The 17228-nt window shown below is 48.2% G+C and overlaps 1 protein-coding gene across 9 annotated transcripts in view; it reads right to left on the bottom strand.

The window, feature by feature from the left end:
• LOC120952937 (myocyte-specific enhancer factor 2) overlaps positions 1-17075 on the bottom strand; it is a 52811-nt gene extending 35736 nt beyond the window's left edge. For 4 of the 9 annotated variants that reach the window (XM_049607567.1, XM_040372538.2, XM_049607573.1 and 1 more), the window contains exon 1: positions 15304-17073. The gene's annotated coding sequence lies outside the window, so the exon portion shown is untranslated. Of the gene's footprint in view, positions 1-9203; positions 9593-15303 lie in introns of those variants that run through there. The other 5 variants (XM_040372541.2, XM_049607570.1, XM_049607571.1 and 2 more) reach the window with 3 other exon arrangements.
• Between the last annotated feature and the right edge of the window lie 153 nt (positions 17076-17228).

Below are 17228 nucleotides of genomic sequence, written 5' to 3'. Positions count from 1 at the left end.
TTCCCGTCCATTCTTCCATCCTCAAACCGGTAGTGGTGTCTTGAGCGAAAAATTGGGGTAGAATGGTCAACCCCATCTATCCACGGCGACCTCGCCGGGTTGACTATCACTTCACACTGCCAGTCGATCGCAAGGTGCGAAGAGAAAAAAAACTTAACCTGTATTTAACGATCTGACCTGTTCGGTCCATCAAGTTCCTTTTTGACTCGTTTTCCTTTCCCCACCACCACCACCATCATGATTTCGTGTGAGAAGTGGTTTGACCTTAACTTTGTCTTGGGGGAAGATATTCAATTCTGTTCCAAAATTTTGCAAAAAACCCTTTTATTTGGCGTAATGCTACGGAAGACTATTATCAAACAATCGCGAATGTTAGAAATCCATACAAAGATCAAGAAGCTTCGATATCAGATCTCAATCGGCAAACTTTGTTGCGTACTTCAAATTAAATGCAAACGAGTCAAGTGATTTCAGAAGAGACGCGTAGAAGCTTTACAGTATAATAATTTCATCACATCATTTTCCATACCAAAACTGGTCTTGTCGGCAAGGAAGAACGAACGGAGGCAGGTCGCCAGGTGCGGAAGACCGTTTTCTAACTGGGGAAACGGGATTGAGAGCAGCACCCAAAAAAAGGTCATACGGTCAGCGAACACGAAGGAGAAGAAGCAAGCTTTGTGGTCATCTTTCGAATACCACATCAGTAGATCGGTTCGGGTAGATGTCGCAACCTTGAACCGAATAGCGCGCGAAAGAGCACAAACCTGCCAAAGAGAGGCCCGCCGTTTGGGTTTTTCCAACGTTGCGCATCAAACTGGTTGGTGGTTGCGCTTATCGGGCACAAAACTCCACCACGATCGACGGCCTTGAGATCCAATCGAAACCTAATTCTGCTGGCTTCAGCGTTAGCAGTGGGATGACAACCTTCCGTAGAGATCATTCTTCGTTTACGAATACCGGGCCATAGCTCTATCCTCAACGTCTTCCAACAATTAACTCTTATAATCTTGAAGTAGACTGCACTCGTTAGCTTTGCTCAAGTGTTTTTGTCTTGGAAGCTTCATTCCAGAATAAACTACAATAGCCTGTTGTTTCGCTTTTCCTCCGAATGCTGCTTTAATAAGTCATCTAACGTTTCGTACCAGCGCACTTGATGAAGGTAATAAACCACCCACCAGCGCACTCCTGCGCAAGGATAATCTATCCGAGGGAGGAAGGGCGAGGAGGCAACGGGATTCAATGAGCATCCTCCTCCAGCATCCTTCCGTCCTACCATGCGAGCAAAGGATCCTGGCCGCTCGGATCATGGCTCTTGGCTATTAATTTTGTGTTTCGTATCAAATGCCATCCTTCGATGCTTCCCCTCTGCCTTGCCGTCGCGCCATGAAGCTGCTCGCTTGGTCTCGAGCTTTGCTCCCGGGATCTATTCTAAGCTTTCTAAGGGAGGATGGTGAACGCCGGCAGAGAGAGAGTTCGCGGGGACGACGAGCTTGGCATTCTCCGATTTCGCTGGCATGGAACATTCGCAGATATGGAAGCTTAAATGCAGCAGTACCAAAGCATCTCCCCCCTCGAATCTATCACCATGCCATGCGCCAAGGGGACGGTTGCCAATGGGAATGGTAACTCAAACAACGGCATGTCCCGGTGTGTGTTCGTTTGCGTGTCTAGTCACACCAATTCGCTCGACTTCAGCTGTGAGCTCGCACCACCGACAACAGGTGGAAATCATCATTTCCGGGAACTACGCTTCATTGTGTACCATCATGTCAGCATCCTCCAGGTGCTTCGATCAATGTCACTCCTCCCGAACCATGATGATAAGGGGGGAGGGCTGGAGGGCTATAGTCACGTTCGAAGTGTTTTGTTCTCCTTCTTCCTTTTTTGCTCCCGCTCTAAGCGTTCATTTTATTTGTGCTGCAAAGACACGCACGCTTTTGGGACGATGGATCCTATCCTTATCGTACCATCATCAGCATCATCATCATCGCCCGATCCAATTCCTGGAAACTGTCGAAGAACGCCACCGATGCGGGTTTCGAATTTTCGCACAAAAACGCTCCATCCTCCAGCCCAGGCACCAGGGCAGATACATCGGGAAAGGACACACACACACGCACCTGGGTGTTGTCGATTGTTTACCCATCAACATGAGCAACCAAAAAACAGGAAAAAAGCAGCACCAAATACCATTCGGAACTCGCATCACTCGGATCATTTCCGATAGCAAACAAGAAGAAGACACCAACGATTTGGAAATAATGGCTCAATCAACAGCGAACGAACGAAGGGAAAAAAGTACATATCATAAGGATGTGGAAATGGCGGAAACCACCGTCCTTCCTCTCTCACTTTGGGAACAGCTTCCGGTACAAAAAAGGGCCGGTTTTCGGTAGCATGAGGGAGGTTAGTGCGACCAAACCCATCAAACCGGGAGGAAGCTTTCTAAAGTTTTACATCCGTTCAGGCAGCATACCACCATGGTGGTGTAGAGCACCACAATCCTTCAACCCATTCTGTAGGAATTCAAAGACCTCGGAGAAAACCCTGCCCCCCCCCCCCCCCTTCTTCTCACCACGGAACGAACACGACGGAGCGATCAGATTTGATGAAAAAGGACGACGAACGCTGCGCGCCGACGACGCTCGGCGGAGATAAATGTCATGCGTATTGATGTAGCGTTTGCGTTGGCGTTTTACCCGCGTTGTCCCCAGCAACCCCAGCACGATGGGGAAGGAGAAAGGGGATGGGTTTGAAAATGGAAATTATTTTTACCTTTACCAGTGCAAAAAACGCGCCCCTGTTCGGTTCGGAAAAAGAAAATGTAGCTACGCGTAAATGCGCCCATCTTTGGCACCTGTATTATCTTCATTCTTCCATCCACGGGGAGAATAAGCTCCACACTCCCTCCCCCGAGAGCGGGGCACAAACGAACAATCTAGGCATACCACACTCAAAAGCGCGTCTCCATGGCAGCCGCTTGTTCGAGACACCCGTCGGTCTTTTCCCATTTCCGTCGGCGCACAGGCGCACACAAGCAGCTTGCTGCGTTTGCTTTAATGTTTCTAGGCTCTGGAGAGACCTCTTCTCGCAGCATCCCCGGCAAGGCAAGCGCTTCAAATGCGAACACAAATAAACTGTTGCATTCTTTTTTTTATGTTTTGCATTTATTTACCAGATGTTTTTCGGTACACCTTTTTTTGCTTGTTGTTCTTGTTGGGGGTCGCAGAAAACAGAAAATACATCAATACCAACCCGGTTCCTGGAAGGCGTGCTTTTAGAGAGTGCTTGGAAAACACGCACAATCTGGGATGAGAATATAATATTGTTTTATAACAAAAAATGTAACCCTCCCTCTTCAATCCCAACGTGCGTCCCGCGTTGCTGGCTGAAGGTGAGATTTGATAGTCTATCTAAAACGTCGCAAGCACACACACACACAAACACACGCGACAATGATCGTCTCAATTAGGTTCACTCAATTTGCCAGAAATGGGTGGGTGGAAAGATTGTGATGATGGGGGTGGAAAAGGGAAGAAAAACCGGCTGTCCCAAAACACGGCTAAACGAAGAGCGGTTATTCGCTGAATTCGCTCAGTGTCACGTTTTTCCTGCCACAAAAACACGACACACACACACACTAAATGATCAAAAAAGGTATCTCCGTTTTAGACAGTTTGCACCATATTTTCACCTTTCTTCTTTCGTTTTTTTGTGTGTTTGTGTGTACCTTTTCCACGATCCCATTTCCCCGAAGGAGACACATCACAGCAAGATCAAACACATATATAGCTAATCGATGATCTAGGTAGAAGGAGTAGGAGGGGGAGGGAAAATAAATCAACGCCAAATAATGGCGGTAAATTGTTCTTCCTTTTCCTTTCTCCACTCTCGGTGGCACTGGCACTGGTGCGTCTTCGGTCTATAATTTCCCTTTCCACCGCAAGAAATCTTATTCCCGTGAGAGGTAGCATCAACGCATTAGACCGATGGATTTTTGCGATGTAGTGACTTGTTTTTCGTTTCCTATCTTCTTTTTTTTTTGGTAATGTCGAATGAGCGATGGACACAACTGACCAAAAACCCCCCACAAGCATGCCAATTTTGTGCGCAATGAACATTTCTTTTCCGATCTTTCCTCCGAACACACACGTGCAAACACACCACCACCAATCAGAGGAAAGGTGAAAAGAAGGGAAGCGCATGAGAGGAGCAACCTTCAAGAGAAAGGCTTTTCTAACCACGGGCATGGCAGCAGCAACACTCAACTTTTGCCGTATTGAGCAACACTTCCAAACTTCTTCCAAACACACAATCTCAACTCGCTGGGCGCGCCGAGCGGCTGCTGCTGCTGGGGCGTGTGACGTCAGTGGGCTGTGCCGCCGCGGGAGCAAGTTTTCCCAAATAAATTTTCAATGAACCGGAATGCCGAGGTCGAAGTCGAAGTGCACGGGGAATGGAAGACGGGCCCGAAACTTGCGTCAAAGTTCAATTACCGTTAGGTGAGAGCCTACCGTTGTAGGCGGAAATCCGTACGTTCCGTTCCAACAGTGGGGTCATGTGTGCTGGAAGGAATGATATTGCTGCTGATGCGCCTTCCTCTTGACCGATAGACCCGCTCAATAGCCAGGCGCAATTGAGAGTAGATTGATGGAGAAACCCGTTTTGACGTTTGTGCAAAAGCTGACTGACTTTTGGCGCGGATTTTTTGCTTTTCTTTTTGCGCACACACACACACTGACACTCGCAATCGGGAAATTAATCTGAGCTGATGGATGATCCGGCAACAGAGTGACGCACCGAAGTTGTGTGAATCATTGCTGATATGGTCTACGGAAAAGGATAATCTAATTTATCAAATTATTAGCCAATCCATTCGAATTACAAGATCGACCAATCACACACACATACTTTCTTAATCTACTTAAATGTAGACTAAAACTAGACCTTCCTATACACGTATGAAGGAACTTCTGATATGCAAATCTTTAGATAGAGTGAGAGCAAATGGTGTTAAAGGCAAGCATACAACACGAAAACACCGAAAAAGAGAGATAGAGAGAGCTCTCGCATGCTCGCATTCCTTGGCCTTATAGATTACAACAATGTTGCGAGTCTTCCTTCAACATTTCGCCTCTTCGTCGTGCTGTGTGCCCGCTATTATCAATCGACCGTCCACATTTTCGACTTCTACAAACGTGCGCCAGCTTCTCAAACACAGCCAACACACAGCAGACACAGCCGTCCAGCGTGGCCGGGTCATAGATGTAGTACCGCGCCGCGGCAATCAAACACAACACACGCCGGTCAAACGTCTCTATATGACATCGATTATTTAACACTCTAAAAAAGGGGGAGAGAGAGAGATAGGGAGGAGCAGGAGGAAGGCGTCAGAGGCACGGTTCTCAATGGGACGCGGATTGAAGTGACCGATTGGCGTAAAATTCGTTGCCCTCGCGACGATCGGCATGGCGTGAAATCGCTGTGATAAGATACCATACCGCGACCGTCTGTCTCTGCCTACCCGCCCCAACAAACCATTGCGACTTAACTGTATCCGATTCAATCTGGTTCCAATCGTACATCGCGCGTAACACATCCCATCCCGTTGGGGGGAGGAAAAGCCAAAACCATAGCATAACATAGGCCCCACACAGAGAGCATTACTTCAGCCGCCGCTTCCCATTTGCACAACAAAACAATCTCACACATTATTCGTCCACGACATTGCTCGGGGAGGGGGGTTGGCGCTGGCTGGAACCATCGCCAAGCTTTGTCACCAAAGATCAAGGTCTACGTGTGACAGAACTGGAGGAGGGGAAGGGAGGTAGGGAACTTCTAACACATGAAACGGTTACATTGAACGACCGGGACCGATCATCATCATCATTCGATGCGACCGAACGAACGCGAACGCGGTTTGAGGATTATTTATTATTTATTTATTCGCGGCTTCGTTTCCTCGCCAAAGAGGGGAAGAGTGCGATAGATAAGCCTCGGAACGGAGTGATAAACTGCCCTTCCGATAAGCGGGGTGAGTTCAATTCGTGGCGGACGACGGGACAAAACCGATAAGCACGGACATACTACTGAACCCAAAACACTGACCGTTGAACGCGATCGCGATTGTCCCCCCGGCCGACCGGCAAATGACGACAAACCAGTAGTGCGCGAAAAGGTGCACAGGGGGGCTGTGTCCAGGCGTTTCAATGGAAAACATCTGTTCGGGTCAAAGGGAGTTTTAACGCTTTTTTGTGCCTTACAAAATGTAGTACAAAGAGCCACTTTGTACAGCAGAAAATCTAATAAATTCTGCGTTTACCTTCCCTTTCTCTGTGCGACAAATAAGATTAAATCTCACCAACTAGCTACTCTCCCTGTGCGCTGTGACCTTTGTTTTGTTTTCTGCGAACGATTCCCCCCGATGACCCGACGCCCGACGGACACTTCATCCTTGTTGTGTCTCTTCTGCCAAGGGTTTGGTGCGTCGAAATTAACGCCCGGTGTAACGAAAGCCACTCAGCTGGAAATAACATTCGCAGAACCATTCCACGAATGTCCTGCAGACATCCGGTGGAGGTTGCCAGTATACCTACCCGTCCCTCTTGTATCGTCGAGATGGATGTTTTTTAGCGAACTCTCTGTGTACCCACCGGTGGGAGAGTCGAATTACGGGGCGCTAGCTAGCCAAGTTTTGGCGCTTTTGCACACCCAACGGCAAAATGTTAATTCGAACCGACGACCGGTGAACACGAAGAGCACACCATATTCCGCGCGATGGATGTGTTCGATGGTGTTTCAATCTAGCTAATAGTGATTATATTTAATCTACTTCAGAGAGCGATGAGCAGCAAACGCTGCTCCGCGTGGTAGAGCTAATCCCTCCTCGTGCAAGAAGAACCATGAATTGGGGAGGAGCGATAAGAGCGGAGGCAGAGAGCGGGCATGTTGTTTTTCCCGGAAGCCAATATGCCACGCCAGGCGAACAAGATAAACCAAGCCGAATACCCGGCGCTACCCGGATGGTTCTCGATCTTCGAGCAGCCCCACCACCATCGCCGCCACCGCCGCCGCTTGGTAATCGTTAATGACCTTGGTAATGATTCAGTCCCCCCCCCCAGCTCCCGGCTTCTCAAGCAAAAGCAAAAAGTTTTCCCAGCGACGGTTCGAGATGTTTTCCTTTCTCCCATGGCACCTGGCAGCGAAAACGGTCCCAATTAGCAAATTACAATCCCTCTCACGCCGCGTTTGGCACCGTGAGTCGTCGTCGTCGTCGTTGAGTGTGTGTGTGCGTCACCGAATGTTCGAACGATTGCTTCGATTGGAAAATGTTGTTCGCATGATTGTATACATTCGGGGGAAAAAGGGGGAAGGAGAGAAGGATGACAATTTTTGAAAGGAAAAATATTCATCAAAGTTAACAAGCGAACGAATTTAGATGCTTTTTTCTTCTCTTTTTTCCAATTAGAATTTTGCAAATTGCCAAACAGCTGTCTCTGCCACGTGTGTTGTTGTTGTTGGTGTTGATAAACGGGTTTTATCGCTGTTCAATCGAAAAATCAACAACCTTGATGCACAAAATCGTATGATGTAGGGAAATTTTAGTCATTACATTCCCGCCACACCACAATGTAAGCCGACAAAAGCCGTTCTGACTGTTCATGTACACTTTCTTAACAACTTTTTAATAAATTACCTAGTTTAATAGCCGTTTTTACCACACAGCACACACACACACACATACGCTTTAAGCTCAACATCTATTTTACACCATTTTGCAACACGATAATTACTTTCCCACAATGTTGCTGGATTCCTACGCTGGATGCGCACCTACAAGGCAGGGGAGGAATAAGTGGGTGAGGATCGTTATCTCTACAGCTTTTTTCCCCGAAATGAGTAAAAAATTAACTGCAATTACCCCCTAAGGGTACTGACGGTACACTCAACTTAGCCATTAAAAAAATAAACACCAACCGTTTGTATATTGTGATGCAATTTTGTCATCCGAAAAACGATCATTTCAGTTCGTTCCCCGTTGCTGCTGCTCTGTGTGTGTGTTTTTTTTACCATTTTGCTTAGCTGTCGAAATATTGCCCATCAAACGAGAGAAAGAGAAGCAAATTGAACAACTAAAAAACAAAAAAAAATGGCACACAAAGATAAAACTCCCCCCCCTTTCCGAGCGGACTCAAAATGCAAGCTTTATCCAAAGCGTTGATGGTCGTTTGGACATGCGTCCATCGAAATTCGATGCGAACGGAAAAGGTCGACACGTTGAAAACGTTATGTCAGCGATCTCTATGCACCGCGCGCACTCGCACCGCGGTTGTGTCTCCTTGAACCTGTTTCTTCCTTTTTCTTTTCTTTGCTTTTTGGTCGGCGAAGGAGCAGGTTAGTGTTTTGGCTTCCCAAGAAGATTCACACACGGCTTCCATTCGCTTCCATCTTGATCAATCAAACCAGAGCCAGCCCCATCTCCATCCACACAATCGAGGTTGGGATAAGAAAACGCAAATTGTGCACCGGCGGCAGGGTACGATTCGCACTTAAAGGTAATAATGTTCTTCCAATTCGCCTCCATACGCTGCTGATTGGGGTGAACGTTACTTATGCCGAAGCCCTCTTTATTACCGAATCGCGTAAAATTATCGTAAAACAAGATAAATAGAAGTCCGTCCATGCTCCTTGGATGGAGCTTAAAAAAAACATTAAAGATCGTCCTCGGCCAACAACACACAAAAAAAACCCCAAATCCAACCGTCCATCCAAGTTGCGCTTCATCATCAAACCTAATGAGCGAGCTTGCCACTCTCGCTGTGTGTATCGGCGGCTACAAACGCCAATGATGACCGATTCGCCGCGTGCGGCTACTGCTGTTGTGGGGCGCCGTGTCGCCGCGTACGCACCAAAAACCGGACGAAGCCGCCTCGTCTTCACTGTGACGTGATGCTGCTGGGATGCAGAGATGTGGGCACGGAAAGCGAGCGAGAGACAGAGAGAGAGAGAGAGGGGATGATAAAAAATGACCGATACACAAACGCAATCCTCCCCGATGCATGCTCGCCGATTGCTGCGATTCGACCCCCTAGGGTAAGTAAGAGACGACCCCCCGACACAACACACAAAGCGTCTTGAGATTAGCGCGATAGAGAGAGAGAGAGAGAAAGAGAGAGCGCACTCGCGCAAGGCGCCGAACTTACTATCTTGTTGCGCGTGCGTACACATTCACAGCACCAACACAACACCACCACCACAAAGTGTTGGTGAAGCATTAGATGTTGATTCGATTCCGTCCAATCCGTACCGGGTTGATTCGGCAGGCGCAAACGCGATACGCAAAGTTTGTGTTTTGTTGTAATCGTGTTTCATTGATGCCTGCGCTGCCGCTTACTCACAGAGCTCAGGGCTTTTCTCACCCCGGCCAAACACTCACGATTCGCACAACGGACTGATCTCACACCGCACACAAACACACTTTAGGAAGCCCAGCAGCACACGTCCGGGTTTATGTTGGTATCTCCGAAGCACATTTCTACTACGGCGCGATTACTAACGCGTGCGCGAAATCAAACGCCACACAACTGACCGAACCCGAACGCGTGTGTTCAACTCTCAGTTGTTCTCTCTTTCTTCATCACTCTCTCTCACACATAGAGCGTCTCTTTCGCTCATACGCACAGCAACGCCAAACCCAATTCTCCATGGCTACTTGATCAATGTGAACCGGCTGCTCGTTCTCTGTTTCCTCTTTGCACGATCGAACACAGATCAATGATGTCATAGCGGGCACGGTACAACCCACACCGGACTCCCCCCTCCTCCTGCTCCCTTGGCGTGCGCCATGAGGTCCCTCATCCTACGCCATCAGGCCTCAGAATGTGCTCAGAATCAAAAGTATTGTCCGGTGCTCGCAGCAGTAAACAACGTATACGCGCATCTCTCGCTTCTCCGGTGCCTGAGTTTGCTCTTGGAGCATGATCGCGTTCTCTTTTGGACACTTCCAGTACCTTCAAAATTCGCGGATGAATGGCGCCAAACAACAGTTTAAACCTGGTTTTTGTGACACAGTGCACATAAAGAGTTTGAAGGACTTGAGGTCACATTAGAACCTCTGTAGCTCCAAAAGAACATCAACAAACGCTCCCTTTTTTGTGTCCTAGTTGTAGTTTTGACCGTTTGCAACAGTCAACAACAAACCACCGATTGGCAGAAAAAAGACTCTTCTAGCAGCAAACAGAGAGTACAACAATAATCATTCAGCCGTACAAATAATGGCACAACATCAATTACAAAACAATGCGCAGTGTGCGATCATAATGAGCCTGTAATGATGATGATCTTGTAATTTGTCACACCAGGAGATTTCAAAAGAAAGCAACACGCTTCAAACAACACCCTCCCCAAAGACAGTGCTCGGGCGCGCACGCGCCCCCGGCATGATATTTGCTTTTCCCTTGGCCCCCCTTCCGTGAAGAGGGAAAATCAACATCAACAGCAGTAGCACCACGGGAATGTATATCTCACCAAGGGAGAGCACTTTCGTTCTAGTGAATTTGATATACGATGCTTCTCCACCGTCCGTCGGCCGTATCAGCCGCTGTCCGTGGTGGCACGACGACGACGCTCCGGGGGATAACAGAGATCTTACGATATACACGCCAGACGCGAGGCCCTTGGACGTTGGTGCGGCGGTTCCTCAGAAGGGGGGCGATACGATAAACAGTACTACAGCAAACGCAAACACACACACAAACGTATAGGACGTTCTGGGCAATCATGTGTACCACCGCTCCTCTTGTAATCTGATCTGCACTCCAGAAACAAGAACCGGCAAACACTTGACTTGTATTACTAGTTTTCCGTAACGAAGCTGTCTCTTGTACCAGCGGAGTTCGTCCAACCTAAACCAACTGAAGGTCTTGTGTGTCGTGTGCACGGCATGTCACAGGCCGCGTTGGTCCGTTGGTCGTGTATTCACTCCAGTTCACTCGCCCCCAAAGCAAGGACCAGGAAGGATCGATTCAATTTCACTTTTACTTAACCACACCGGAGAGAGAAGTTCGAAAAGAACCCGATCGCACAAGATGGAGTGGATTCGGGCACAAAATCTGCCCGCGCCCGGAATCGGTTCCAACTTTTCGAAAGGACGTGAAAGTAAACCTTCACACAACGGGCGCGCGCCTGCCTATCGCGTGGATATTGGGACAGGTTTTATCTACACAGCAAAACTTCACATTTTTTTGGAAGTTGGGGGGTTCATGGAGGATGGCCAGTTTTTTTTTGGTTCGTTTTTTGCTGTTCGCTAATGGGGTCCGGGGAGACGATTCGCTTTCCTTTCGCGGGGACAACCTACACACACGGACACAGGGACACAAACTTTGCAACATTAAAACAACGCACAATATGTTAATCCGCTGCGAGTCGAAATCTTCTTCAGGGCATCCCATTATCATTGCTTGGCCTGGGATGGTTTACATCGTCAATCTTCCCCCCCTTTAAGCCGGCCTGCCGATCTGTTGCTTGTTAGCTTGGAATAGGTGGTTTGTCGTGCGTGTATGTATGTCGTTTCGTAATGATGCTTCCCCCCTTCTTCCTGCTGCCTTGCTTTCCTTCCCCCTCAAACACGCACCCATTCGTTTAAAAGGAAAGGGTCACGGACAATGTTGGAGCTGCGGAGATTTTGAAACGCGCCAAGACATTCCAATATTTCTTCCTTTCTCGCAAGCTGCCGAAACCCCGTGCGTGTGTGAGAAAGAAGCACCAAAATGTGCAAAAAAAACATTAAATTCCTCGTCCAACGAGAGGAAAATGAAGGAAAGAATTGCTTCTTCGTCGTCAGTGGGTTGTTTTACGGAAATGAACAAAAGATGGAGTAAATCTCCACGCACACACACACTTTCACTCTTTCGCAACACAATCGAGAGAAGGACATTTTTCACTTTTTTAATTGCCCAACAAACACACACAGAGAGAAAGAAAAGGAAAGAAAATCTTTCCAATGACGCACCCCAGGTAAGAGTTGTGCCATCTAGCTAGAACAAAATGTGTCAAAAACATAAATTATTTCCACCCCACGTCGAGGGTGTGTTGCGGTTTTGTGGATGGCATTTTTTCACTCACTCACACACACAGTCTTAGCTGTTGGCCCAACCAGCTTCAAGGCCGGTGTAATAAATTGTAAAAAAAGGGAAAATGGAACCAACTTTTTCTACTAAACCACAAATTTTGATCTTTCATCTCCAGAAAAAGTGGTAAAATTTTGTGGTGAAGGGTGGTAAGATATACCACAACAACACCATGCAAGTGATGTCCTTATCGAGGATATTAAAGGAAAGGAAGATATGACAATTTTAAATACAATTTTGCAAAAACGACCACCGGAGCTACGTCAGAACATGGCGCTTTTATTAAAATCTTCTACTGGAAACAAGATCTCATCAGAGGTCAGTTTACAATCGTAACGAGGGGTGGCTTTGCTACAAAACATCATACAACAGCATAAAAGGCCGCTCTTCTTCTCATCATAGACATACGAACGAATAACTGCCGCCCTTTCCCATTCCTCATACGCACATGATTTTGCACATTCTGCTCATTGACACCCCTTGGGGAGGGAGGACGAGGACGAAACTGGTAAATCGAGATTTGAGCCTTCCTCCTCTTCGATTGGCCGCACGAACTCGCCTAGATAAGATGCTGCGTCGAGCTCATTTTTAACCTGTCCTATCCATCATCGATCATTAGCCGCGCGTACACACCCGGACCAAGCCGGGAGAGGGCTACCATTCTTAACCACGCTCCCTTTTTGCTTCATTCTTTACGATCCCAAACCTTCCCCCCCTCCCCCAGTTGATTGCAGTGTGTAATGAGCTTCGTTGCGATTGTACGCGAAACACAAGCCACCACCAGCAGGCCAGAGAAAGGCGAAAAACGGTTGAATAACTCTCCACTACTCTACAAGCGCCCAAACGCGTCTGATATCAAGCAACCCCCTCTTGTGCCACCGATAAAGAATGGCAGGTCATTCCACAACACACACACACACACCGAGCGTTCCTCCGATCGTGCCTTCGATGATCACTGCCACTTCTTCCTTCTTCATCGTGGGGGCTCTAGATCGCTCCTCTCTCTCTCTCTGTATACACTGGGGCGCTCCAAATGTTGCTCCAAAGAAGGGAAACCAGTCTTGGATATTGAACTGGAGAAGCTCGATCGAATCTGGAACTGGTTCACGCATACTTACGAGCAAGGGGAGCGAAAGACAACGGGCACGGTCCACGGTCAAAGATCTTCTGGGACAGTGCACCACCGCACACGGTTTGGTGCGACCTCTCTTTGGGTGCCAGTTGGGAGGCCAGCGGGAAATGAATATCGATCGTAGCTGGGTAGAACACCTTTTAACCTGGCGCAGTTATCCTTCCTTTCATTGCTTACCGGTCAACCTGTGCCCGGCCTGTTGCAGTACATCAGTTGTCTAATTGTATAACATGCTGGATGTTATTGGGCAACGAAGGAGCACTATTACTCCCAAAAGCAAGGATAATACTCGCTATATCGAACGCAAGTCTATGTCTATTTCACTGTTTGCCCAACAAACCATGAGCTCGGAAGCTGTTTCTCTTGCTTCCAGTAACCACCAAAACTTCCCCAACAATGCCCCAAGACGAGGAAAACATGCAAATTTAATCATTAATCATTAGCAATCATTTGGGTCGGGTGGCTGGGTGGTTACAACAGTATAAGCAACAGACGAAACGAAAATCAACATCTCCTCTCGAAGGGCAAATTACACCTCCTCCTCCCTCTTCCTTATAGCTCTCTTCCGCCAAAACAATTCGAATCGGAAAACTGTGTGAATAAATTAGCGCACGCCTTCGTAAAACTTGGGAGCCACCAGGGAAAGAGCGGGCCCTAGTCTCTAACATTTGCGTTTGCGTCTTTCCTTTTTTTTGTATGTACTCCGCCGCCGATAGGGCTTCACAAGCTGAAGACACTGCGCCAAGGATCATCACACGATTTGTGCTTCTGCTGCCCCTCCCCCCACCGAACTCTTTCTCTTTTCCTCCCAGCGGTGAAAGCATTTTTCCGACCTACTCCCCTTGACACACCAGAGAGGGAGGGAGGGTTGTGTGGTGGTGGGTGTTCGGGGGGCCGGCCTGTACAACAGTTTGCGCATGGAAAAAAGAAGCGAAGGCAAACATGACATCGCAACGGCCTTGAAATTCGTTCACCATGGTGACGGTGTTAGATGGTGGGAAAGGGAGCAATTGGTCGTGACGTTAGAGCCTCAATATGTGTGTGTGTGTGTGTGTGCGTTTGAAGCTCGTTTGGCTTCACGTCCCATAACGGTCGAATGGCAGAGCATGTCACACAGCGTGCGCGGTAGCTGCAGAAATGTAACTGTTAATAATGGCCAAACTACCCAATGCCCAGGTTGTGCAAATAGCGCAACATGTATGGGATCGGAAGACGGGGGTAGGTAGGCTAGGGGTGCCGTGGAAACGGAGAAAAGCGAAAGGCCTTGCTGAGGAGGCCGCCTGAGGGGATGATGAGATGGGTGAGATGCGAGTTGAGAGTCTGTCCGGGCTGCACTCACTACTGGCGTGTGGTGCGAGTAGTAGACGAATAAGGAGATTGTTCTCTTATCTCAGAGCGTTGATGCTGTGGCTGCTGGGGCTGTCAGGCAAGAAGCAACAAGTATGCAAATAGTGTATCCCATTTTTTATGCTCCTCCGTCTGGCGTCCGGTAATGGAGTCACTTTCATTTCATCAATGTGTTTGGTTCGGAAAGTCAACTCTTTTCCTTTTTTGCACGAAGATTCGTTGGGAGAGAATTACAAAAAAAAACATAACAACACAATCGAGCAACGGTACCGTTGGAAGTGTGCACGGAAGTTTTCGACAAGTTCTGACTGTTTGCCGTTCACTTCTGGGTTGCTGCACACCCATACACACACACTAACACACACACAAACGCACACGTTCGCACACAATCCAAGCTCAGGGACATTTCAATTCGGGGCTTCGAGCGCGCAGGTCGAGAGCAAAAACCGTACCGTCGTGTTGGAGATCTGGTTCACTTTTTTCGGTGCAATTCCCGGACCGGTCTTGTTGGGGTAGTAGGTAAACGTACTGCTGTATGCGCTGCACCGATTCGCCATTCGAGGTTCTAATCTTGATATCATCACCAAAGGACATTTACTATTTCCCGTATCGACATCCATGCATTGCTCAGTTTATCGATTTTACTTCTACAAACACAAAGGTAGACATCCCCAACACTTCCTAAAACTTACTTACCTTTTGTTGAAACCGCTAGGCGGGAAATTCAGCGCCAAACTTCATCATGAAAAATCGCTCTTTTTCCACTCTCAGAGTGTACCAATGACAGCAGCCAAACAACCAAACAACACAACGATAACGCCACGGAGGCGAAGGGAAAGACCACACCACACCAACAACCTACACTCTGAACTTTTGCGGCCAACAACACTCGGCGAAACCTTTGACAACACTGTGGCGCTCACACACGGGTCTTTCGCTCTCCCCTTTTCGGCCTGCGGTGACCGTCGACACACGACCCAGCGAATCAAACGCTTCGAGATCAACACACAAATGCGGACAGCGGCGGCGACCGCGATGTGAAGCAGCCAACTTCTTGTCACACTTGTCTTGCTGCTGTTGCCTTGGGGATGATGCTGCTGTTGGGGCTTTGCTTGCTTTGCTGGCGAATTCTTCGCAGCATCCTCTTTCGCACTCTCTCTCTCTCTCTCTCTCTCTCGCACGGGTAGTCGCACACACACACTCACACGGACACAAATTTTCTCGCGCGCGATGTATGTATGAATGTGTGTTTGTGCAGGGCTGTCTCAACATACGCACAACATGTGCACGAAACACTCACCCAACCAACCAACCAACCCACCCCTTGGCCACTCACTCACTCGCCCCCCCTTCTCTTATTCTTTCTCGCGTCGTGTCGTGTTCTCACTACGTAACAAATCTTTACCTATCTTGCATCTCACTCGTACGCTCGCACTTTAAAAAGGCCCCCCTTTATTTTGCCTCTCCTTCACACTACAGCACCACCACCCTTAGGGGAATTATCTGCGCGAGCAGTTTCATTCCGTTTCCCTTTCGATTTCCAGCTTCGCACAGCCCGGCAGCGGGGGCCACTTTGCGCGCTATCAATAATTATCACTTGAGCTGTTTCCTTCCTTCACCGTTTCCTACTTCGCTCGGTACCTTTCAATGCCACCCTCCTTCCCGAGAACTAGCCACACTTTACGCAAATTTCACGCCAAACACCCGGTGCGCTTCAGGCACTAAGTGCCTCTCCTCCGACGTGGTAGCGGGGCCTTTTGGTGGGCTTCTTCCTGCAGCAGGAATCCGACTAATGCTGATCACCCACCCACACACACACACCACCCCACCACAACGTTTGGGGCAACACAGAACAAACAGCAGCACACTTCACACAATCTACTCCTTCCTCCACCTGTTCTCTCTCGCTCGCTCGTTCTCTCTCTCTCTCCCACGTGCACTTGAGTCGGGTGTTTTGTGTTGTGTTGTGTTGCCACCCCCTCCCACGACGGGTCAAGTGCGGTAATGCGCTGACGTCTTGAACGGAAATCAAACCAAACTGCACGATGAGCTCACGATTGATGCACTTCAATGGTGCATCCGACGCAGATGTGTGTATGTGCCACGCCGTTTCACGCAATCTGATCACCACATTCTCTTATCCTTGCTGCTGCAGGTAAACAAAACCTCACATTGCTTCGCTGTCACAATCTCCATATCAGCTGATGATGGACACCGAACTTTACATTGACGGAATTTCCGAAAGGATTCCTTTTTTTTGGGGAGTTTGTTCTACCCAGAACTACACACTAGCCACATTCACCAGGATGTGCGTTCATGCGCACCTTCGACGGCCGCTCGAGTGGGCGAATGAAGTCAGTGGCGAAACGGTGGTATTATTATGGAATTTATTTATTCCCTCCAACGCACTGCAAAATGCTGGAATTTTCCTTCGCGCACACACAGCCACAACAAGCTGAAGGGGTGCTGGAACGTGCCAACAGTTTGACGTTTCATCTTTTTTTGACATTAGGGTACCAACGTACCAGTCTCAATTTACAGATTTATTTTTGCTGACCAAAATAAGAGGCTTATTTACGTTGTATTAAAAAAAAGAAAGTATTTTCATTATCTGCCCTTAT

This window comes from Anopheles coluzzii, chromosome 2 (genome assembly GCF_943734685.1).
Source record: "Anopheles coluzzii chromosome 2, AcolN3, whole genome shotgun sequence".
Taxonomy (NCBI): domain Eukaryota; kingdom Metazoa; phylum Arthropoda; class Insecta; order Diptera; family Culicidae; genus Anopheles; species Anopheles coluzzii.
This window is presented reverse-complemented; position numbering and strand designations above follow the sequence as displayed.